At 36.8% G+C, this 25,093-nt stretch overlaps 2 long non-coding RNA genes across 3 annotated transcripts; both read left to right on the top strand.

Annotated features, from left to right (window-relative positions):
* The first annotated feature begins 4,408 nt into the window (after positions 1-4,408).
* On the top strand, positions 4,409-19,172 carry LOC148783166 (uncharacterized). The gene is made up of 2 exons (XR_016050473.1): positions 4,409-4,486; positions 18,948-19,172. It is a non-coding gene; the product is annotated as an uncharacterized LOC148783166 (long non-coding RNA).
* Positions 19,173-19,845: 673 nt separating this feature from the next.
* Positions 19,846-23,922, top strand: LOC110007782 (uncharacterized). Of its 2 annotated transcripts, none has more exons than XR_002281967.2 (2): positions 19,846-19,976; positions 23,528-23,922. It is a non-coding gene; the product is annotated as an uncharacterized LOC110007782 (long non-coding RNA). The 2 variants fall into 2 exon arrangements; XR_002281968.2 differs by having other exon boundaries at positions 23,520-23,922.
* The last annotated feature ends 1,171 nt before the right edge of the window (positions 23,923-25,093 follow it).

Below are 25,093 nucleotides of genomic sequence, written 5' to 3'. Positions count from 1 at the left end.
GGGAAACTTGTCATGTGATTTGGTGTGGGCACAACACAGACATCCAAACACGTGTAGGCGTTAGCAGGTTGGTTTGACATTGAACAAGGTTTCATGAGGTATTTTTTTTTGTAGAACAAAGAATTCACCTTCCTTTCCCTCCTGGAGTCATTGTAACATAATGGTTCTCTCATGGATTTGGAACACGATTTGCAAAGAACTCTCGAACAACATCATTTACTTCAACACAGCGAGTGAAGCATGGGAGGATCTACAGGAGTGCTTTTCACAAGGTAATGCAGCCCAAATCTATCGCATTACTCGTATCCACTTTTTGTCAACATGATTGTGATACAATATTGTTCCTATGGACCACCTCTTTTCCTTGTCTTCCAATATGGTTCCTATGGACCACCTCTGAACCACCTCTTTTTTCAGGTATAGTTAACAAAAGGCTGGTAAGAAGTCCGTTGAGAAGAAACTAGTAGAGAAAACCCAAACTGAGAAGAAGCCAAGGATCAAGAAAACCCCAAAGAAGGTGACGCAGAGAAGAAAACGAAGAGGTTTAAGAAAGTTACAACGACCTACAAGGTGGCGCAAGGGAGAGGAAGAAGGTGGCACCATTGAATTGCTGCTGCTACTGCTGTTGCGCAATCACCATTTAGATTTCCACTATCTATGCTTAAAAACTCATGAAAATGAGGCCTTCACGAAATCCAGCACACCAGCCATGGTTCATATGAAGAGGGACCGACCCTTTCTCTCTTTAGAAATACGGATTGAGTTTTAAGTTTGTCGTGACGACGCGTGCTGCACAACCAACAATGTAGAGATAGAAAGAGAGACTCTGGGGGGCAGATGGAACCCTCACCTCAGCGATGTAATTGCAAGATGCATTAGTGGTTAAAAAAAAACTGGCTGACACTGTGAGGGCTTTGCATCATATCTTGGGTGGCATTTTGAATCCGAATGCTGCATATATGATCATTCACGGCATGAAGACACTGCATCTTCATGTACAACAACATAATTCAACAGCAATGAGGATGGCCCGACTTTTAGAGGTGCATCCCAAGATTTCTCGTGTCTATTACCCATGCTTGCAAGTCATCCAGCGCATCACATAACTAATAGACAAATGACGGGCTTTGGGGTGTTGTCAGTTTTGAGGTGGACGGAGACTTCAGTGTCCCATTCTTTTGTGTTGGAATGCCAAATAAAACAAGTTTTCTATGGAACACGAGCTATGTATAGAGAGAGATTTTTATATCATTTCTATTAAGGTGGAGTGTGAGGAAATAGGTGGATATGATAAAGACGGAAACTTGAAAATACGGAAGAGGTGATTCAATGCCTATGTTATATACTATGGTGATAAGGAAGATGCTACGTAGAGATGATAAATATGGAAGATTGTATGCAAGCAAGAAGCTAGAAAAATATGGAAGACTGAAAATACTCAAGATGATAGAAGACTGAAAATAGAGACAGACTATTGTTGGGAGAGAAATGGCCTCAAGGTGGAGGGTTAAGAGGATTGATACGCTCTGATACCATACTGAATTTAAAAGAGAAAAACTTTTTATTGAGCAACGATTTCATTCCACACAGGTTGTTAACATAGAGATACAACATGTATAATCCCTTGATGTGGGGATATATCCCTTGATTGCAGAGATGATGGTCAACAATCCAGCCCTTGATAGTAGGGATGTAAGTTACAAAGATATTTGATGGTCAACAATAAATCCCTTGGTAGTAGGGATGTAGTTGCCAAGTGTGAGAATCGTAATAATTATAGACCAATCCCCAACAATTTCTTTGGATCGTGTTGGTTTTGCAAAGGACATTATTGGAAAAATATGGGAAGAGGCTAGCTTACAAGCTTACACATGAACTTGCAAACTAACAAATCTTGTTCACCATAGGAGCCACAACACATAAAGTAGGTTTAGATGAATTAGAATATGCAACACGATCATCTCCATTTCCCTATCACCTCTAATTATTTTCTATTGTTATAATGTGTATGCATTATCTGGTAAGCCAGAGGCAAAGCAATTCGCTAGCAAAGACACATGGCATTGTGAGATGTCATGGGTTAAATTAAAAGAGGAGGAATCATATTCACCTGGATATTGTCGCACCACCTTATTCTTTTAAGGGAAAATTTTGTACAGAAACCTAATTCCCCTTCTTACAAGATGAACCCAGTGAACAGATCTAAAATCTACAAAAGATTTCAATAATCAAAGAAAGAGAGATGCATGAGAGAGTAAAGAGAGATAGATGCGTGAGAAAGAAGAGAGAAAGAGAGAAACTTACAGCGAGAGGGTGAGAGGTGAGCATACTTTGTCACTGTGGTGAATGGAGAGAGAGAGCCCTTGCCATAGTCAAGAGAGAGATTACCACAATCAGAATGGAAACAAGGGAAAGGAAACGAGAGAGATGGGGTTGAAAAAGTACAAAATAGGGTTAAAAAGGCTTTTGGATTGAGATGGAATAAAATAATTTGTTGGGCTAGTGTTGTAGTCAAAAGTGAATAAACGTGAGAGAGAAGAGATGAGGGGGTACGGTGAAATACTCGAGGTTTTTTTATGCCACTTGAAAGAAAAATGGAAGGAGGGTCTACCGTGAAATAAGATGGGGAATTAAGGGTCCGTACAAAAGTTTTCCTAAAAAAAAAAATAATAATAAAAAATAAATAATGGGATGCGGTTTGCATCAAAAAGCCATTGGAACATAGAGGCATCCTTAGGAACTTGTGAAAGTGTTTCTAAGATGCCATTTGCTAATGGAATTGATTTCACAAATGTAGAGAGAGAAAGTAGCTCGAAAATGAGGGAGAAATTTAGTGGAGAGAGAGAGATTTTGGGCAGCCATCAAGCCCTTTTTTTAGAGAAAGCGGGTTATGGCACAATTATAGAAAGAGCTAAGATAGAAAATGCTACCATGTGCGAGGGACTCTAAGAACTTCCTACATAAGACAATCAAACAAGTAAAAAAAATACATATAACGATAATATATAATTCATATATGCCAATGTCTTTATTCAGATTTTGAATATTTACAACTGATTTTTAATTTCTATCGTGCTGCAATACTGACCACATATCCTCCTCAGTGGTCATGAGGATTACAATACCCTCCAGTAAGTAGACTAGGGAAAAACCCTAAGTCACTCAGTTGTCCAATGTACAATGATAAGGCACACCTAGTAAATCAAAATATGATCACATAGTGGCTCAATATCACCGTAAATTAGATGGCATTGACACGATTTCTCATAGTCCCTTTAAGTGAAGGCTTTCTATGTGACCCCACCCACATGTATAGTATATGTGACCCCTAATTTCAGCTATCAGATCTAAGTAGATGGTTAGGATGGCTTAGGTCACAATGTCACAAATTGGTTTTTAACAGTCAGATCTTGATCAGACGGCTCAGAGTTTTTAATTTTAAAATTTAAATTTATAAATTGTTTTGAGGCAAAATTTGGGGAATGCATAGATTTGACAGGAGCGCACATGATAAAAATAATAATAAAATATTTTCGATTATGAACAATTATCAGAATACCCTTGAAATTTGCAAGAGTATTTTGGTTATTTACTTTTATAAGTAAATTTTATTTTCATTTTTTCCAAATTCATGCTCATTTTATGATGGGACGTCCAAAATTTCATCCAAAAATATTTTGTAAAAAATTAATGAAAATTAAAACAATGTTTGGCATTACATTAGCGTATGAACCATCGTAGCCGTTTGATTCAGATCACATGGTTAAGAAATAGGGTCACAACTTATATGTTATTAGGGCCACATAAACATTTCCCTTCCTTCATTGGCGTGTACAATATGATACATTTGGACACTATAGTTGGATTTTATCACCTCCATCAATAGTGTAGAGATGGCAATGGGTAAGTGGCATGGCCCAACAGACCCTAACAAACTAAGGCCTTGGCCACAAAATGTGGCATGAGGGCTAGGCAACCACAACATAAGCCCTGCCCATTTCAACCCATGGCATGAGGGCTAGGCAACCACAACATAAGGCTTGCCCATTTCAACCTAGTAGGGCCGGGGCGGCTTGGGCTAGCCCTACAGGGACTAAGGCCAAGCTAGACTCAGGTTGGCCTAGCCCCGGGCCGGCCCATTGCCAGCCCTATGACAATGGGTTAAATGGCGATTGTGGGGTGATGGTCTCATCGCACACATTCACAAATGATTGTACGATTCCTAATTTCTCTCGCTTATCGTGTATTGAGTGAGTTGGACGGTGATAAATCGCATGATCTTGGTTGCTAGTTGCGGCCGATCATAAGCCACACACAGCATCTTCCACTACGCCCAAAACTAAATTAAAAAAAAAAAAAAAAAATCGCATCCCTTATAAGCTTGGAGTTAGGGTTGGCAGTAGCAATTGAGCCCCATCCGCTCTAGGGTTTGGAGTTTTGTCGTAGACGAGCTCTTCCATTCACTTTCTCAATACCTTCCAATATGGTAAGTCTCCATCTCTAAATTTTGATCTCCGAAGGTTTCTTATTTCTGCATTTGAGCATATATTCAGATATTTGAAGCAAACCAAGAAACAAGCATAAACACCATCTTCGTTAGTGGAGGTCTTGGGCACAGTAGATGATCACTCTATGCCCTCTTTTGTTTGGCATTTTAGAAAGAGAATAGTTTCTTTATGATATATCTGGCTGCTGCCTGTTTGAGATACTCCTAAGGTAGAAGATGTATATTAAAATTACTGAGTTTTATAATCGCTGATTCCGATTAGATTTCGAACAGAGAAGAAAAATATATTTAAACTGATATAAGAATTCTACTCGAAAAGCCATCTATTCTATCGAGAACGTGGTAAAAGTCTACTTTTTGTGAGGACAATCTCATGGCTTCAGGCGCTGCAAAGTCCAATGAGATTGTAGCTTTTAAATTCTACTGATTCGGGCAGAAAAAGAGTTATAAGTTTAACTTGCTACAAGTAGAACATAGCAGAAGAATGCACACATTAGAGATTATGTTGACCTGGGAAAAACGATGACCTAAGACCTGGTTTTCGTTGGAGAGAAACCTTTTTTCATCGTTTGCATGGTTTTCTTAAAGAAAAGGAAATGAGTTTGGACTGTGGTATAACTTTTTCATGTGCCACTATGTTGTGGGTGAATGATGAAATATACATTTGGGAGAGCATCCTATGTTAAATTCTGAAGCTATGTAATCTAAATGGGTTTTTTCAGCCTTGTGCTAGCTGTGATTTTGGGTGTTTGTGGGGTTAGAGATAAAAAACTAATGCCTTGGATGTAAAATATGCTTTAGAGCCTAGGCACCTCAATATATGAGGTGTTTCAGAGAACTACTTGGAAGCCACAGGTATATTAAAGGGGTTGAGAGATTATACCCTCTCCTTATGTTTGCAAGGGAGTCCACCCTAACATCTTTTCACAAGATCAAACTCTTTTTTTGTTCTCCAATTCACCATCTCTACAAAGAAGGAATATCTTCACTTTAAATACAAATTAAAAGGAATAATAAATAAAAATAAAATAGGAATGGAAAACTAAACTCTCGCTCCCTTATCCTTAAAAACAAGTTTAACACATCTTAACCAACCCAACCATGTTAATCCTATCCATATCCATCTTTTTTAAAAAAACTAAATTTCTAATTCTACCCCTTAAATCTCTACAACTTGAAAAAGACAAGAAAATAACCTTAAAGAAAACTAAAAATCCAAATAACATATTTCCTAAGTCCTAGAAAATATAAAAATAAAAAAAAGTTAAAAATCAATTTTTTATTTGCATCATTCTCTAGGGGTTGGGAGAAGCTTGACCTCGAGCTTGTTGAATTTAAATATTTTAAAGTCCTCAAAAGTTGGTGATGCAGTCGTCTTCAATAAACCAATTCGTCAAATACTTTGTGTGCAACTTTGAAATTACAGTTCACGAGAAACTGGTCCAACCATTTCTCACATATCATAGTTTGGTGCTCATTTTAACTCAAGCCTAAATGAAATTTATCTTGTTATTCTTTTCCTTTTCTTTTTCTTTTCCTTTTATTTATGATTGATATGTTTATCTTGCTAAGTGAAAGTATGATGATTTATAAATTGATCTACATGATTATGTACTCTGAAAATGTTGCAATTGGTTTAATGATATGTTTTTCTCTTATTTATTGCATACCCAATTATATGGACGCTTGCATTTTAAATATGAGCTTTTGCTGTTCATAGTGTTGATTTGATTATCACATGTTTGCAAGTGATAAGAGCATGTATGATATATGTCAAAACCCATTTGGATAAAAGGATTAAGGAGTGTCCATGTACTAAAGGATTTTATCACAGGGAATTAGGAAATAATCTGGGTATTGTAGACATGTGGTTACGGATAGATGTCAGTTTTTGCACCATGATAGCATGTTCTAGAACTTGAGAGTTGATTCATTTTATTGGAAAGAAAAACTTTTCTTTGATGGGAAGCTACTTGCTCTATACTATGAGATTACTTTCAAAGTTTATTTACATATCACAGAGCCAATGAAGCCTGGTGCTTTGTGTGGGAAATTAGTATCAGTGAAGTACCTTGATCATTACTGATGACAATTTGCATGCTTATGAGATGAAATCATGACATGACAACTTAGAAGATATCATTTGCAACTCTATGTGTTCATGACACAATTACATATGGATGTCATTTGTTGCATTGTGCTAGCATGGTCTAGAACTTGGGAGTTGTTTAGTATGTAATTGGAAAAAAATAATAAAAATAAAAGTTAAGCCTTTCTATTGGGAAGCTGTGTTGCTTCGAATTTTGAGATTACATTCAGACTTTCCAACGTATCATAGTCAATGAAGCTTGAGGTTTTACGAGCGAACAATTTTCTCCAACTCTCCAGCCTACAAAATAAGCTTTCACACAGCCACCAAACAAGCTCATTAAGAATAGAACACACATAAAAAGCTGTAAAGCTTCACACATAGACCTCTTTCCATCCTCACCATGCACTAAGAACCTCATCATTAGATGTTCAGTACCGGAAACCTAGCTCCACATTTGGCACATCCCTCACCTCGATCCAAACACCCCCTTCGATTGTGATAAGAAACATGACCAAAAACATGGCAAAACGAGCAAGATAGAAGATCGAAAATTTCAAGATTATGGGTTTGGTCGGATTTTGGGTTCGACATCAAAAAGTTTGATTCAAGCCTCAAAATGCATATCAAATCGATTGTCTCTGGAAGGCCGACACTTCTACGGTATTAGTTTGCTCGGAATATTGCCAGAAGCTCAAAAAATGGCCCCGAACCATAAAGAATGCAACATGCCCATTTTGAGGATGGTCTTGTCATTTTCACAAAAGTATGGAGGGGCAAAACGGTTATTTTCCCACAAAAATGAAAATCACTTTTTAATTCATTTTATTGTATTATTTAGCAATTAGGCATAGTTTTTAGCATCCACCCTTATTTGGTGATGACTCTATATAAGCTCTTTTATTCATTTTGTAACCCTAAGTTGAAAAGTGGGCAAAATCTTTTTTTTTTGATAAAGGTTGACATTGTATCTCTGATAGAGAATGTTACAACATAGCAAAAACCTAAACGGGTAGACAAATTTCACCGAGGGAGGTGACGGCTAAAAGAAACAACTAAAAGTAAACAACAATATAAGATAAAACAGAAAACCGAAGGGAAAACCACAAAAAAACCCAATCAATACAACAAAGGTCTCGTAGAAAAAATGATGCGCTAGTGTAAGGCGGGCCTTGTCACTCCATCGTTGCTCTGTGTTTAGCTAATGCGTCCGCTGTTCGGTTTGCCACCCTCTAGATATGTCTTCAAGCGACCTGTGTACGCCTGCGTAGAATGTAAATCTGATCAAAGATTTTCCATAATCTCCAAGGGGGGCAAGCCGAGTGGGATGCCCACAAAATAACATTCTTGCAGTCCCCTTCTATAATGAGTGATGGGCCCCAGGATGGATCAAAGCATCTTAGGCCTTCTAAGAGAGCAGGTGCCTCTGCCTCCGTGGATTCTGAAATCCCAATGGAGGATGCAAAGGCAAGGAGGGTGATGCTCGTGTGGTCAGGGAAGATCCCCCCTATTCTAGCCAGACCTGGTTTGCCTAGGGAGGAGCCGTCGAAAATGAGCTTGATGTGCCATAATCTCCAAGGGGGGCATGCCGAGTGGCAAAATTGAGATTGAGATCAAGCTTTTTCTTGTGTTGTACCTTCATTTTTCACTTCAAGAGAGAGGAGAGAGAATATTTTACATTGAGTTACCCCTTTGGATCACCAACCTTCAACCCTAGACCATAGTCCCTACCCAACCCAACCATACTCCATAGACCACTAAGCACACAATCCTAGACCATAGTCCCTACCCAAACTTACCATATTCCATAGACCACCTAGCTTAACTCATAAAGACCATGGACTTATCTCAACTCATACACCCCTTTGGCCTAAACTCCCTACACCTTAGCCTCCTAAACTCATACCTACCTAACCCACTTGCCCTAACCCTCTCCACCAAGACCCTAGTCACTCTCAAGAAGGGCTTAAAGCATACTAGCACTGCACCTAGCATCCGGGTTCGAGCCATTGGCTCATGACTAGGTACCCTATCGTTTTCTCTCTCCTCTTTCTCTCTCTTTCCCTTTCTCATCTCTCTTTCTCTTTCTCTCTCTTTCCCTTTCTTTCTCATTCCCTCACTTTCTCTTTCCTTCTCCCTCCTCTCTCTCTCTCCCTCTCTCTCTCTCTCGATTTTCTCCCTCTCTCTCTCTCTCTTGGTTTTCTCCCTCTCTCTCTCTCTCCCGCTCTTTCTCCCTTTGATTCGATATGCATTTTGAGGCTTGAATCAGACTTTTGATGACGAACACAAAATCTGACTAAACCCATAATCTTGTAATATTCGATCTTGCTCGTTTCGCCATGTTTTTTGTCATGTTTTTTATCACAAATCATAGGGGAGGAATTGTTGTGATCGTTTTGCACGAAAACCCCTCGATTTGGAGTCCGTTTGATCACTTTTATAATTTTGAAGATCGTCAAAAAATGGGATTTCGGCGACTGGAAAATGTGCCTTCTTGTGCGCTCAAATCGCGTGCCTTCCGGACCTCAATCTTGTGCAAATCAGACCTCAAATTGAAGCCCTTCGAGTCACGATCGCAACAGACTTGCTCGTGGACCTATATCCAATGTTGGGGCTTCGAGAAATGACCATGGGAGTGAAGGGATATCACATCTTAAAATTCTGCACTTTTCATGTTTTCGAGCAACTTCTCTCTAAGATTTCTTCCTATCCGGGAGCCCCCACCATGCATATTGTATGTCGAAACGTACGTCTTGATGAGACGCACGACATACTAAAATTGGGCTCGATTAGGTTCAAGATGAAGAAGTTATGCCACTTGGAATATAAAACTAAAACTTCAATTATGCCACTCGGAAGAAATCCTGTTTTGGAAAAACACAGTTTTTATGCCATTGGCTCGTCCTTTATTCACATTGGAGTTACAAGTGCGTCAAAAATACTCTACAACAACCGCTTCCACAACATACTCAAACCCTACCCTCCAGCTCTAAAATTGTTGATTTCCACCTGCTCCTCTCATTATAACCATTCCTTCACCATGTGAGTGGGGGAAGGCATTTTCTTAGATATTGACACTTTTAAGGCCCTTGCTTTTAGACGTTTCGAAATATTCGATCTTGCTCGTTTCGCCATGTTTTTTGTCATGTTTTTTATCACAAATCTAAGGGGAGGAATTGTTGTGATCATTTTGCACGAAAACCCCTCGATTTGGAGTCCGTTTGATCACTTTTATAATTTTGAAGATCGTCGAAAAATGGGATTTCGGAGGCCGGAAAATGTGCTTTCTTGTGCTCTCAAATCGCGTGCCTTCCCGACCTCAATCTTGTGCAAATCAGACCTCAAATTGAAGCCCTTCGAGTCACGATCGCAACAGACTTGCTCGTGGACCTATATCCAATGTTGGGGCTTCGAGAAATGACCATGGGAGTGAAGGGATATCACACCTTAAAATTTTGCACTTTTCATGTTTTCGAACAATTTCTCTCTAGGATTTCTTCCTATCCGGGAGCCCCCACCATGCATGTTGTATGTCGAAACGTACGTCTTGATGAGACGCACGACATACTAAAATTTGGGCTCGATTAGGTTCAAGATGAAGAAGTTATGCCACTTGGAATATAAAACTAAAAATTCAATTATGCCACTTGGAAGAAATCCCGTTTTGGAAAAACACAGTTTTTATGCCATTGGCTCGCCCTTTATTCACATTGGAGTTACAAGTGCGTCAAAATACTCTACAACAACCGCTTCCATAACATACTCAAACCCTACCCTCCAGCTCTAAAATTGTTGATTTCCACCTGCTCCTCTCATTATAACGAGTCCATCACCATGTGAGTGGGGGAAGGCATTTTCTTAGAGATTGACACTTTTAAGGCCCTTGCTTTTAAACGCTTCGAAGCCTCCAAGAGAAGATATTTAAGGGGGATCATAGTGTGGGAAAACCACCTTTGGAGCTCTTAACCAAGTCGTATGTTCTCATGGAGAGCAAAAATGCAATATTCTCCGTCTCACAAGACAAAGTACAAATGGCCATTAAGTCAATTGGAGCAAATATCAGAAGGGCTAACCTCAACTGTAAACCTTGGGCTGCCATGTTTGGAGCTCAAAGATGTCTAACTATTATGGATCAAAGCCATCGGCTTACCTCTGCATGATTGGCAACACCTATCTTCCAAGAGATCAAAGAAACACACCCACTTGAGGTTAACTGGAATTCCTTTGTGGTTGGGTTTCCCTCTGGGTGTCATCCAAATCCTGACTAGAGGGTTAGATCCAACCACCCTGCCAAAGGTCCTTAACTTAACCATATATACCCACATTTTCTTCATCCTTATCAAGCTAGAGAATCCAGCCCCTTCCCCACAGAGAACAAACCTGGGGCCTGGTTCAATGCCCCCTAGGACCATCACTCTAGCCTCAATGCGTTACAGGTGACAAGGACCTCAAAAACTGGGTAATTGTGATTTGCCTTAAGAACCGATAGAAGGTGAAGATGAGATGGTGTGATCTTAACAGATTTTGAACAGTTAGCAAATAGGGAAGGGCAACATCACCATCAAATATCTATTAACCTCTCCCTCCCCCCCCCCGCATTAAAAAAAAATTTAGGTTTTTTGACATCAACCAACCAAATTCCACATGCCTCCTCTTCCTTCTTTCACCCCCTACAGAATAAGTTCTTCTTGCTTTGACCCTCCCCCATTTATGCTTCAAGAAATCATAAACCATCACCTTTTACAACTCTCTCACTCACAAAATCATCATTACTTAAGAAGCTGCTTCAACAGTTGGCCCCGAACTCCTTGTTGAAAACTCCAAATTATCCAATAAAAGCAGAGAACAATGCTCAGAGTGTCCCAAGCACTCAAAGCACACCCCCAAAACTTGGGCTCTGTGCTCCTGCATGATGATCCCGACTATTATAGACATGGAAACTAGATACAACATATTGAAACACCTTTAGCCACCACCCTCTCCCCTTCCCCTTTCCTTCCCCCCTTTCCTCTCTTTTAGGAAAAAAGGAAGACATCTTCAATAAGAAGGAAACCTCAAAACTGATTGAAACTCGTAGATCATAATTCCCAAATCACACCTTCCTGCTGATAAACTCCAATAGGTCATTCGATTCTCCGCTAGATATGGCACATTGCTCCAACCTCCCTGCCCCCAATCCACCTACCCACACAGACGCGTAACAAAACATCTTCAATGAGAAGAAAAATGTCAAAAACAGATTGAAACCTATAGATTAAATACGACCACGCTTCCCTCCTCCCAACCTCCATGGGTGTCCTTAGATTCTTTTGCACTGCTTGCACAAAGAAAGGTTCCTTAATACGTTCTTCCCTCCACCCATCATTCCCAAGAAGTTGATTGTACCTAATCACAATCTTGAAGATCCAAAACATCAATCACAAACCGATTCAAATTGCATAGCCCTTGTTATCTTTTCTTCCTCTTTGCCTCCCTATCATATCCCTACCTTCTAGAACAACTCAACCCCACTACCCTAAACTCCCTTGCCCAAATGGTCTGTGAAACTTGTTTAGATTCAAATTCTTCCTTTTTAGTGGACTTAGAGGGAGAGGGTTGATAGAGCAGAAGGTGACAAATCAAATGCTAAAGGTGATGGTCGATGGGTCAGGTGACATAGATCAAATGCTAAAAATGATGGGTCTTACAACGATCCAATAGGGGATGTCAACTACAAATTCAATAGCAACTCATTTAGAGAAGCTAGGCCAGATGGATGACGATGTAGAGTAGAGAAACTTCACATGCCACATCAACTATCAGAGAACCGAGAACTCAACTCCTAGCCCTATGGACCCAAGTTCAAGTTTACAATCCTTGCCTCCATACCCACTAACACCCAGTCTACAAGATGCTCTGTAAGGTGTCAACTACCCCCTTTACCTCCCTCAAATGAAAGCATTTGCTTGGAATATCTCAGTGTACCAGTGACTTGCAGAAACGAAGTTTGTCCATCCTGGTATCCTTACCCTAACTAAAACTAAATTAGATGCCCAGCCGTACACCTCCTCCACACCATTTGGGGGAATAAGACCAAGGGCAGTCACAAATTTGTATCCATTTTTCATGATATTATGCATGGATCAGCATGGTCAATTCCTCAGAAAAAATTGTAGGCGATTCTTCCACAATGGAATCTGATAAGTGAGATTTCGAGTAAATGATTTCAGAATCTTCTTCTGTCCGAAGAAATGATTCATCGAAATAATGAGTCTCCCGTTCCATTAATATGGACACATCTGAGATCACCATGGGAGGTTCTACCTTCCACTGGTGCCTTACATGCCACTTGCATCAACTAGGATCCTACTATCCTACCCGAACTGTCTGTGCACTTTAGCCAATCCTATTTATATCCTTCTCTTTTTTTAATGATTTTGGATGGCTCTTCACTGTGGTTAATGGGCAATACAGGCCAAACCTCTGAGAAAAATTTTGGGCTAAACTGAACTGAGTCCACCACCTAAACCACCTCTCTTGGTGTTTGGGAAGTGACTTCAATGTCATAAGATGGCCATTTGAAAAGAATAGAGGGGGTTGCATCACCACTACTGTGGCTAGATTCTTGGACTTCATTTCCAGCAAATAACTCCTCTACATCCCTCTTAATGGTGCTTCATTCATGTGGTCAAATCACTTGGAAAACCCAATGCTCTCCAAGTTTTGATCAGTTCACCAGACTGGGCCAACAAGTTCTCCGGTGTCCTTTCTAGAACCCTCCCAAAACCTTAACTTAGACCGTGTTCTCATCCTCCTGTGCTTGGAAGTGGTAATTGATGGTTATTTTCTTTTGAGCTCATGTGGCTCAAGGAGAAGGACCTCCATCGACTTACCACCTAATGGTGGTTTGTGTATAAAGTCCATGGCTGGGTTGGACTCAAACTGTTCTGGAAGTTTAAACAGTGGAGTTGTCCCAATTTGGCCTCTTGTTGGGGAAGGAGGAAGCCCTCCTTTCTAATATTGCTAAACTGGACTTGATTGAAGAAGGTAACCTCACACAAGAAGAACGAGGAGAACAAAAGCATAGAGCGGGGGATCATGAAAGGCTAGAAGATCCTTGTGTTTGAGAGCGTCGTTTGTACAATGCATTTTTAGATACTGAGATCCCTTAGTACAAAGGATAGAGATCCATTCTCTGAGGATCCCAAACTCGACTTTTTGGAATCTCGATCCCAACATTTTGGGGGAATTGCTCCTCAATCTTAAAGAGTATATATATAGTCTTTTTTTTTAAACTAAAAAGAGTATATTTAGTCCCGGACTATATATACTTTTTAAAATAGATATTTCATCTTTTATAGCCAGCAAAAAATACAACTATATTGAAAGTATAGTTGCATTTTTAGTTGGCTATAAATAAAGAAAATCATCAGTTTGGTCATTGTCTTGGTCTTTAAGGGGGGAAGTTGATATCCCTAACAGTGGGATCAAGATCTCATAATGTAAGAATCATCCCTTTCTTGGAGCATGAAGTGAGATTTCGAAGTGGGATTGCCACCTTGGTTGGGAGATCCCAGCGACTATGTAGAGTTTTAAAGCTAGGGGAAGTTTACCCCAAGATCAAGTGGCCCAAAGCAGACCGGAACACTGCTCTCTCCCACAAACAAGGTGCAGTAGAAGAGGCCATCCATCCTATCAAAAATGATTAACGGCTTATCAAATATCCAGTGGGCATACGAGAAACCCATTACTATCCTCTACGAAAGATTGTTTATTGCTGACTACCTGGGATGCATGATGTAAATTTCAAAAGCTAGAATATATATAATATTATATATATATATATATATAATATTATATATAATATTATATATAATATTATATATATAGATAGATATACATGTATGTATGCATGTATGTATGTATGTAGATATGTGTGTGTGCATGCGTGCATTGTGTGTACATGCACGTGCGTGCGTGTGCGTATGTGTAAAAGTATATATATATGTACGTATGTAAATGTGTGTGTATGTATCTGTATGTATGTAACCACCCTATAGTATACATGTGCGAGTGTGTGTGAAAGTATGTATGTATGTATGTATTTAAGTAAATGTATGTATGTAACTACCCTACATTATACATGTGCTTGACACCACATGTTAAGGAACATCTATATATAGGTGCACCATGGTTGATGCATTGAGTGATCCATAGTTAGAACTTTGTCCATTACTACCAGCCATGCAAAGGCCCCTTCAGTCACGATCCCACTCCCTGGCCCCTACCGTTCTCGTCGAAGGGTGGCATGTATGGGTTCGTGATTCAGAGGTAGCGAACGCTACTCAAGACAGAGTGGCGCGTTGCTTTGATAAAGCGGTAACTCAAGCAAACCAAGAAAGTAAAGAAACTCTATAAAAAAATGCACAAGATCTAGGTAGAATAAAATTGAAACTTATACTATTACATAAACAACTTGGAGTAATATAATTGTTCAAGACACTGAAGGCTTGGGTACACAACATGTGACTTCAATATAGACAAAATATGGCCCACGACCGTTAGAAACATACAATTAAAAGATCTCCTCAACAGGTACGAGCCTTCGTCAATCAGATCGATCACTCTACCGGTTGTTCTTGACCTTCAGCTTCTATTCTACAGGGATGGAAAAAGAGGAATGAGCTATAAAGCTCAGTAAGAGGATCTAGTTGCTATGCATCTGAATAATTCTTTTGACTATAAGCAATCATAGTGGAAAAAGTATTCAATTTAGCAATCTTATCAATATAATCATCACGGATGGCATATCGAACATCATGGCTATCATATAATCAATATAACTATCATCATTCACATTCACAGATCCAATCATTAACCACTCACTCCTTGGATTCATCTATTCCTGAAATAGAAGCCCTATTCATCAAGCCAAGCCAAATCCCATTGTTTAGGATTTCTACCATCACTCGAGAGAGAGGGCAATGACAATGAGTGTCCTATTCGGTAATGCCCTTATACTTACACACACAGTCCCCAGCGTGCATTTGGTCATTGAACAATTCGATACAGAAACACCCACAATTCATGGAAATTTCATTTCCCAATTTTACTACCTACTAAAGCATAAATAATGTCGTTCAAGCCAAAGTCTAATATTCAGTCAAAACCTTCTTCGACTTAACTAAATTCACAGGAGGATTTTACAAACATTTTCACTATTAACATAGGCTAAACAAGAATGGATTCTAACACTTAATTTCCAAGATTTCAGGCTTACCCTTGCACATCCATACACATGTTCCTACATTCTACTCTTCTACACTTGATGCTTGAATAAAATTAGTAATACATAGCTTCTAAATCCACCTACCTGATGAGAAATACTTCTCCCAACTCTTTGCGCCGTCTCCTCAAGCTTCTACAATGAGCTCTAATGGAGTAGTGGGTAGAGAACTTAAGAGTTTGTCCTAGAGAGAGAGTTTTTGAGAGAGATTACACCTAACACCTCATAAAAGAGGTGTCAAATTTAAATGAAATGAGCTTGATTAGATGCCACGTCACTTAATGAGAGGTAAAAGTAAGAGAAAAAGAAATAGATGGTGGACCGAATATCCATTTTATAAAGATAAATCTTCAATTATTATGCAATGATATATTAACAAGGGTGAGACCATTTTTTAGGACTAACTTATTTAACAATAATATCACATCATTTATTGGTAATCAATATTTATATTAATAATATAAAATTATTAATATAATTCTAGGAACACTCAGTCACCAACCTAGTCAAAACAATTCTAGAGACACTTCTGTAACCTCTAAGCCAAGGATCCTATCTTGGCTGCTTAGCCAAAACAATTCTAGAGACACTTCTACAACCCTCTAAGCCAAGGATCCTATCTTGGCTGCACTGATACCATAACTCAAATTTTTATATTATTAATATAAATATTGATTAACAATAAATAATGTGATATTATTGTTAAATAAGTTAGCCCTAAAACATGATCGCACCCTTGCTAATATATCATTGCATAATAATTGAGGGTTTATCTTTATAAAATGGACATTCGGTCCACCATCTTTTTCTTACTTTTACCTCTCATTAAGTGGCGTGGCGACTAAGCAAGTCCATTTCATTTAAATTTGACACCTCCTTTATGAGGTGTTAGGTGTACTCTCTCTCTCTCTCTCTCTCTAGGGCAAACTCTTAAGTTTTCTACCCACTGCTCCATTAGAGCTCACTGTGGAAGCTTGAGGAGATGATGTAAGGAGTTGGGAGCACTGTTTCTCATCAGATAGGTGGATTTAAAAGCTATGTATTACTAATTTTATTCAAGCATGAGGTTAGAAGAGTTGAATGTAGGATCATGTGTATGGATGTGCAAAGTAAGCCTGAAATCTTGGAAATTAAGTGTTAGAATCCATGCTTGGTTAGCTTATGTTAATTGTGAAAATGTTTGTAAAATCTTCGGGTAAATTTAGTTAAGTTGAAGAGGGTTTTGACTGAATATTAGACTTTGGCTTGAAAGACATTATTTATGCTTTAGTAGGTAGTAAAATTGGGGAATGAAATTTTCATGAATTGTGGGTGCTTTTGTATCGAATTGTTCAGTGACCAGATGGTGGCCAAATGGATCCAAATCAGTTTTGAATGAAAGATATGCTTGTCTAATATAATTTTACTTCTTGTACTATCTTGAAATTCTTCATATTTTAGGATTTACAGTCCATAATATGTCACTGTTGACAGACAACAAAAATTCCAGCCACTGTCACCTACTTTTTACCAAACTTTTGGCCAACCAATAAGTGTCCAAATACCTCCAAATCACTGCCATTTGAACCGTACATGTGTCTACTATAATATTCATGTTAAAACCATGTTAAAATTCTTCATGAATGAGAAGCTATACACTTAATTGTGTAAATAGGTCACTGTGGACAGCTTTAATAAAGTGCAGAATTGATGTTCCTGTGGTCATGCATTTTAAACGACCAAATGATGCCGTTTTCTTCTAAACCATAGTCATTTTAAAGAGTTATGAGTAAGCTTGAAATCACATGTTAAGCACTTTTTGAAATTCTTCTTAATTTGAGAGTTACATGATTAAATGTGAAGACATGTCACTGTGGGTAGCTATTATGGAAACTTAGAACTGATGTCACTGTTGCCACCAATTTTGACTGACCAAAAGAGATCTTTTTTTTCCAAATCACCACCATTAGAGAGGTTTATGGGAACACTCAAAATTACATGTAAAAACTTTCGTGAAAACCCCCCTAGATTGAAAGCTACGCCCATTTTATGAGGATTAGGTCACTATTGATAGAACTTTTCAAAAATTGTACATGCTCAAGTATGAATGCTATTTAGTGAATGTTATATGATATTCACTTAGTGAATGTGAATGCCATGCAGTGAATGAAATGCTATTTAATAAATGTTATGTGGTATTTAATTGGTGAATATGAATGCTATCCAGTAAATACCATGAAAGGGATGTGAATGCTATTTAGTGAATGTTATGTGATATCTAAATAGTGAATGTGCATACTATGTAGAGAGTATCATGACATGAGTGTGAATGTTAATTAGTGAGTGCCATGTAATATTCATGTGCTGAAGTGCCATATAATGAATGCTATGCAATGAAATTCTATGTGCTGGCAATGTGAAAGGTCTGAGTGCCAAAGAATGAATGCTAAGTGAAGAGTGCTCTGAAGGCATGCTCCAAGCATGACCCTCTTTTGTGATTGATAATAGTGCAGTGATTTAGTGGCGCCACTCACGGTTTACCCGTGGTGGTATGATGTGACTTGATAAGAGTGTAGGGCAGGAGGAAAATTAGGTGGAAAGTGTAATGGGTGGGTCGCGTCCCTCGAAATTTAGTGTATTATAAGAAGTAAATAGTAAATCGTTCCTTACAAGGAAAGTGTCTATCAAAGCCCTAAAGCATGTTGGAGACTATGTGTGTAATTGTTAGGGCATTACCGAATAGAACACTCATTGTCATTGCCCTCTCTCCCGAGTGATGGTAGAAGTCCTAAACAATGGGATTTGGCTTGGCTTGATGAATAACGCTTCTATTTCGGGAATAGATGAATCTAAGGAGTGAGTGGTTAATGATTGGATGTGTGAATGTGAATGATGATAGTTATATTGGTTATATGATAGCCATGATATTGGATATGCCATCCGTGATGATTATATTGATAAGATTGCTAAATTGAATGCTTTTTTCACTGTGATTGCTTATAGTCAAAAGAATTATTCATGATGCCTGAATGGGTATATCACTGAGCATAGCAACTAGATCCTCTTACTGGGCTTTATAGCTCATTCCTCTTTTTCCATCCCTGTAGAATAGAAGCTACAGGTCAAGAACAATCGGTAGGGTGATCGATCTGGTTGACGAAGGCTCGTACCTGTCGAGGAGATCTTTTGCTTTTATGTGTCTAGCGGCCGCGGGCCATGTTTTTGTATATATTGAAGTTAGATACTATGTACCCAGGCCTTCGGTGTCTTGAACAATTATATTACTCCACATTGTTTATGTAATAATATAAGTTTCAATTTTATTTTACCGAGATCTGGTGCATTGTTTTATGGAGTTTCTTTACTTTCTTGGTTTGCTTGAGTAACCGCTTCATCAAAGCAATGCGCCACTCTGTCTTGAGTAACGTTCGCTACTTCTGAATCACGAACCCGTACCCTGCTACCCTCCGACGAGAACGGTAGGAGCCAGGGAGTGGGGTCGTGACACCTTCACTCTTCAGGTTGCAGGAACAGACCACACTCAAGCTACCAACTGAGTTCTCCTCCTCAATCGAGGTTATGGTTTGGTACAGACTTCAGGGTAAGGTCATCATTGCTTTTTGATTCCCACACTAGGCTGTCTTTGTTAGGTGGTGATAAAAAGAACCCTTGAAGTTCATGCAACATCTTTCATTGCCTTTTTGTTCACGTCTGAGGTGTGAGGACTGAGTAGCCCACTGTCCAAATTGTCACACTGTTCGGCCACGGTGAATCAGGCCTTATGGCTAATGCAAGCAGACCATGATATGCTTCCCTAAGAGATTGTTTAGAATGGCCAATGATTGGATCTTCTGAACAGTGTGTGTTTTTTTGCGCCGTGGGAAGGATTTGCCTTTTTATTTCCTCATTGCCCAATGATTAAGCTTTTTAATTATTTTTTATGGTTTGCATTGTTTTCCCTTATTTATGTTTAGTAAATGTGTTATTTTTACATTTTGTTTTATAGGAACTCGGGATTACTGCTCTTCATATCAAGCTCCGTGCAACTGGGGGAAACAAAACGAAGACCCCTGGGCTTGGGGCGCAATCTGCACTTCGAGCCCTTGCTAGATCTGGAATGAGGATTGGTCGCATAGGTATTGGCATTTTATTGTTCTAGAAATTCTTATCCCCACCCTTATATTGTTGATTTTCATGATTCTATTGCATCCAAGTCATTAAAAAAATAAGATCTAGCTAATGTGGGAAATATACAAAATCCCTAAAGAAATTCTTATGCTCCCTTATATTACTGGTTTTCATGGTTCCATAACAAGTCAGTACTGTGGTTTTGATAAACCATTAAAAAAACAAAATCTTGCCAATAGCCTTAATAGGAGATGAATGTGGGAATTTTATGAAATCCATTAAAAATGTAGGAACATTTTGTCCCCATATTTTTGGTGACAGACTTGTACCTATTCTTGTTGAATAATGTGTTTCTCCCAAAGCATAATAATCTGATTGAGTATTTTCTTGACAAAGTATCTGGTTATTTATTCTCGAGTTCTAATACACTTAAGATCTATACTAGACATCATGCATTTTGTCATCTGTAAATGGTAATTGTGGTTTTGTTTAATTATGATATAGTTTTCTTTATATATATATATATATATATATATATAGGGTTATGTTAGGGTGTTCACATTATAGAGCATTTTATAATTGTATTTAACAAATTTTGGACATTTATATACGTTTGTTTTGTACATGGAGTATTTTTTTAGTAAGAGTATTTTGGGTCATTAGGAGGGCTGTGATATTATCCACATGGGTTGGGGTGGGGTGGGGTGGGGTGGAGTGTGACATTATCTATATGGAGTACATTAGTGGCATTTAATGCTCCATGCAGGTGATGTCACATCTCATGTGGATAATGTTACACCTCTCTTAATGATAAAAAATACTCTTACTAAAAAATATCGTACTACAAAATAAAGGTATGTAAGTGTCAAATTTGTCGAGCACAATTATAAAATGCTCTATAGTGTGAGCGCACCCACCCTATATATATAGGGTATGGTTTGTATAGAGCTTAGGCTGTAAACTATCAAATTAGAGCATACCTTCAAATAGTGTTGAAAAATGTGGTTTTAATATTGGAAATCTTTGTGATGGCTTAAAAATATATTTTCATATTTATTTATAAAGTTTAAAGCTTCAAAAATAGTGTCGATCGACATATCTATGAAATCTTGAAAATTGAAGGTTCAAAAATGCGTTACAAAATACACTATTTCCAAAACTTGCAATCCGTTTTTTTCTCTTGTCCAATCTTGATGTTGAGATGATCAATTTGAAGTATTTTGGCATCAAAACAACTTGTCCTAGTGAAATTTTTGAGGTAGGCTCAAATTTGATTGTTTAGAGCCTCGGCTCTATATAAACTTTTCCCATATATAGATATATATGAAAAAAGATAAGGTCAACCCACTAACTAATGGAATAGTATAAGCTCAACGGCTTAGATTAAATTTTGGTCGATTTGATGGTCACGATTGCATTTCGTAATATAATTTTTTTACATAAATCCACCTGCAATTTTTTTTTTTATATAAATCCAAATAACATGAAATTTGGGGTGTTCACTCTTTTCATCATGGCTCATCTAATAAAAATATTAGAAAGATAATTTGTAAAAAATAAATTGATCAAAATACCCTTGAATTTTTTTAGGATTATTTTGGTTAATTTAATTTTTACAAATTATTTTTTTGATATTTTATTAGATTCGAATCTATATAAAAAATAGATGCTCTAAATTTCAAGTGATTTGGATTTATAGAAAAAAATTAAAATTATAAGATGAATTACAATCGTAATTATTGAATTGGCCCAAATTCAATCTAGTTGGTTCAAATTCAATCTGGGCCATTGGGCTAATACTATTATAATTTAAATTTTACAACCCTTCAAATTAAAAAGGTTAAAGATAAAAAGAGTTGTGAAGTGTGGATTTATTAATTTTGTAGTTTATTTTTATTATTTAAAAATTAATTTTTGTGATATTTTCATGATTAAGTAAATGGGCAATTTTATAAATATTACTACAATACATGGGGTACTTTTGTCAACTCCATAAAATGTATAGTTGAAATTTCTATTAAAAGAGAATGACAATCTATAAATAAAATTTTAGAATCCTAACTTTCAAAATGCCATTGTATTTTTGTGAAAATTTCAAATTTACTTTCGCTCAATGGTAAAGCTACTTATTAAAATAATTTTTTAATTAAAAAATAATGATCATTTAACTTTATATTTTGTATTTTGAGTATATTTTGTATTCTGAGATGTTAACTCTAGACAAACCTTATATATATATCAACCCCTCAAAATATAAAGGAAGGGGTTGTGACGGGTGTATTTAACAAAAAGATCATTACTTTTTGTTTAAAAAATTATTTTAATATGTAATTTTACCACTAAATAAAAACAATTTGAAATTTCTACAGAAGTATAATGACATTTTGGAAGTTAGTGCTCTAAAACTTTATTTGTAGAAAGCTCGTCTTTTAGTAAAATGTTTAGTTTTATCCCTAGTAGAGATGACAAAAGTACCCATTGTCTTTATAGTGATATTTACAAAATTAGCCTTACTTAAAATTGATATTTCAAAAAGTATTTTTTTATTGTAAAATGAACCATAAAATTAGTAAATTCACTCTTCACAACTCATTAGATCATTAACTTTTGTAATATGAAGGGTTATCAAAAAGTATTTTTTATTGTAAAATGAATCACAAAGTTAGTAAATTCACTCTTCACAATTCATTATATCATTAACTTTTGTAATTTGAAGGGTTGTGAACTTTAGATTATCCCATATGCCTAATGACTCAGATTGAATATGGGTTGATCCAATAGTTATGATTGCATTGTATTTGAATTTTGGTTTTATATTTTATTTTTATAAATCTAATTTACTTGAAATTTTGAGTGTCTAATGTTGAAAAATAGGAATCTAATAAAAATATTAAAAAACAATTTACAAAAAATAAATTGACTAAAATACCTCTGAAAGTTATTAGGGTATTTTGGTCAATTTATTTTTTGTAAAAAAGCTTTTAATATTTTTATTAAGTGTGCCCTAATGAGAAGAGTGGATGTTCAAAATTTTAAGCTATTTGGATTTGTAAAAAAAAAAATTAAAATTCAACTACAAAATACTGACCATCAGATCAGCGGATATGTATATGGAAAAAATTAACAATAGCTTGGCAGCTATAATGAATAGTAATATAAAGTAGAATGGGAGGGGTTAGTTTTCATCATATGGTTCAGTATGCATATCACTTATGAATTTTAATATTTTTTTAGAAATCTATTCATGATGAAATTTTAGATTTGTATTAAAAAATAGGGTGCACAATTAAAAATATATAAAAAATATTTTTCAAAATATAAAATGATCAAACTATTCCTGAAAAATGATGGGGGTAATTTGTTCATTTTAAATTATTGAAAATAAATTTTTTATATTTGTATATGGTACGCAATATTGTTAGGTATATACACTCAAATTTTTATCTTAATCAGATTTATAGAAAAAAAAATTTAAAATTTATATGATATGCATTTTGGACCACATGAAAATCGAATGGTTGAGATTTCACTTATATTACTATTCATTATAGTTATTCAGCTATTGTAAGGTGTTGTTTAGCATTGGTTGCGGAGGATGGAACACCAATTCCTACGGATAGCACTCGAAGAAAGGGCGGACGAAGAGGGAGCAGGCTTTGATTTCTGCTTTCCTTTTTATCCTTCTATGCTCGCCACCCAAATTAAGTTTTCGAACTTTTTGCTGTGGACCTTAGATGGTGATGCATGTCATATTACTTGCTGTGCTTCCTTCAAATCGTATTCATATCAACAAGCAATTCATGCGATTATGATTTTGTTAAACTTGCACCCAAGCTTGTGAAAACTTACACGTCAGCCGTGAGTGAGTGTGTATCATATTATTCAGGGTGCTCTACTCTCCACTATTTTTGTGGCAAAAATGCTAAATGCTAACACAAAGCATGCTGTGGTTTAGGTGGGGTTGCTTTGGCTCGATTCAATTTCATTCCGTTAGACATGTGTCCTAGTGAAAGCACAAATTTGCACTTAAAATTTTAGTAAAAGTACTTGGGGCCGTTGGGATAGGAGGAAATTAGGAATTTTGGATATTTGAAATTTAAAAAAATTTATGGATTTTCAATATCAATGATTCTTGTAATGTAAATCTCTTGCTTGGTCATACAATGCAAAGTTCATTGATTGTTTATAGTCATTTCCATATAATTTGTTTGGTAGCAAAATTTGATGTAGTTTCTTTCTAAAATTGTAATATATTTTCTATTGGTAAAACTCAAAATTTGGGATGGCTTTTAAATTTTTTGAGATATTTTTTTTTAGAATTTTGATTCTCTCTCTATAAAATTTTAATATGCCTTTTCTTTTTAAAACTTAAATTTTGAAATAATTTTTCTCAAAATTTTGGGATAGTTTATCGTTTCTAAAATTTAAAAATACTTGCTCTCAAAAATTTAATTTTTGAGAGTTTCACCCTCTAAAAATTTTGAGATGGTTCTCTCTAAAAGTTTTGAAATTGTTTGAGGCACTTTAACGATCTAAAATTTTAGAGTGAATTATGTACAAACTGTAGGGAAATGTTTCTATGCTTTCCCTACAGCATAGAAGTTCTATCCTTTTTTTTATCCAATCGTTCATTTTGAATGGATGGCTAACATTACTCCAATCACAATGTCATGTCTTTATACTCTTTTATTTTTAATTTTTTTTCTATAAACTGTTTTGATACCAAATTTTGGACGTCCATTCTTTTAGTAAACTCGCACTCGTAAAAAATATTAAAATTATTTTTTCAATAAAATAAAATGATCAAAATACCCTTGAAAGTTTCAAGGGGTATTTTGGTCACTCTATTTTATCGAAAAATTATTTTTAATATATTTTATAAGTGTGCCCCAATGAGAAGATGATACGTACTAAATTTCATATTCATATAATTTGTATAAAAAAAAACTAAAAATAAAATACTTTGAGATGTCGGATCTAAGATCAAACGGTGGGTGGCTCTCTTGATCAAAATTGGACGGCTGGACGGTAGGGGGAGGATAGAACTTCTATGCTGTAGGGGGAGCATAGAAAGCTTGCCTCGGACTATATTGGTGGGGAGGGGAGGGGGTATATTACCATTTGT

Source organism: Amborella trichopoda, chromosome 2 (assembly GCF_054954075.1).
Source record: "Amborella trichopoda isolate Santa Cruz 75 chromosome 2, AtrichopodaSantaCruz75HAP2 v2.0, whole genome shotgun sequence".
Classification (NCBI taxonomy): Eukaryota; Viridiplantae; Streptophyta; class Magnoliopsida; order Amborellales; family Amborellaceae; genus Amborella; species Amborella trichopoda.
This window is presented reverse-complemented; position numbering and strand designations above follow the sequence as displayed.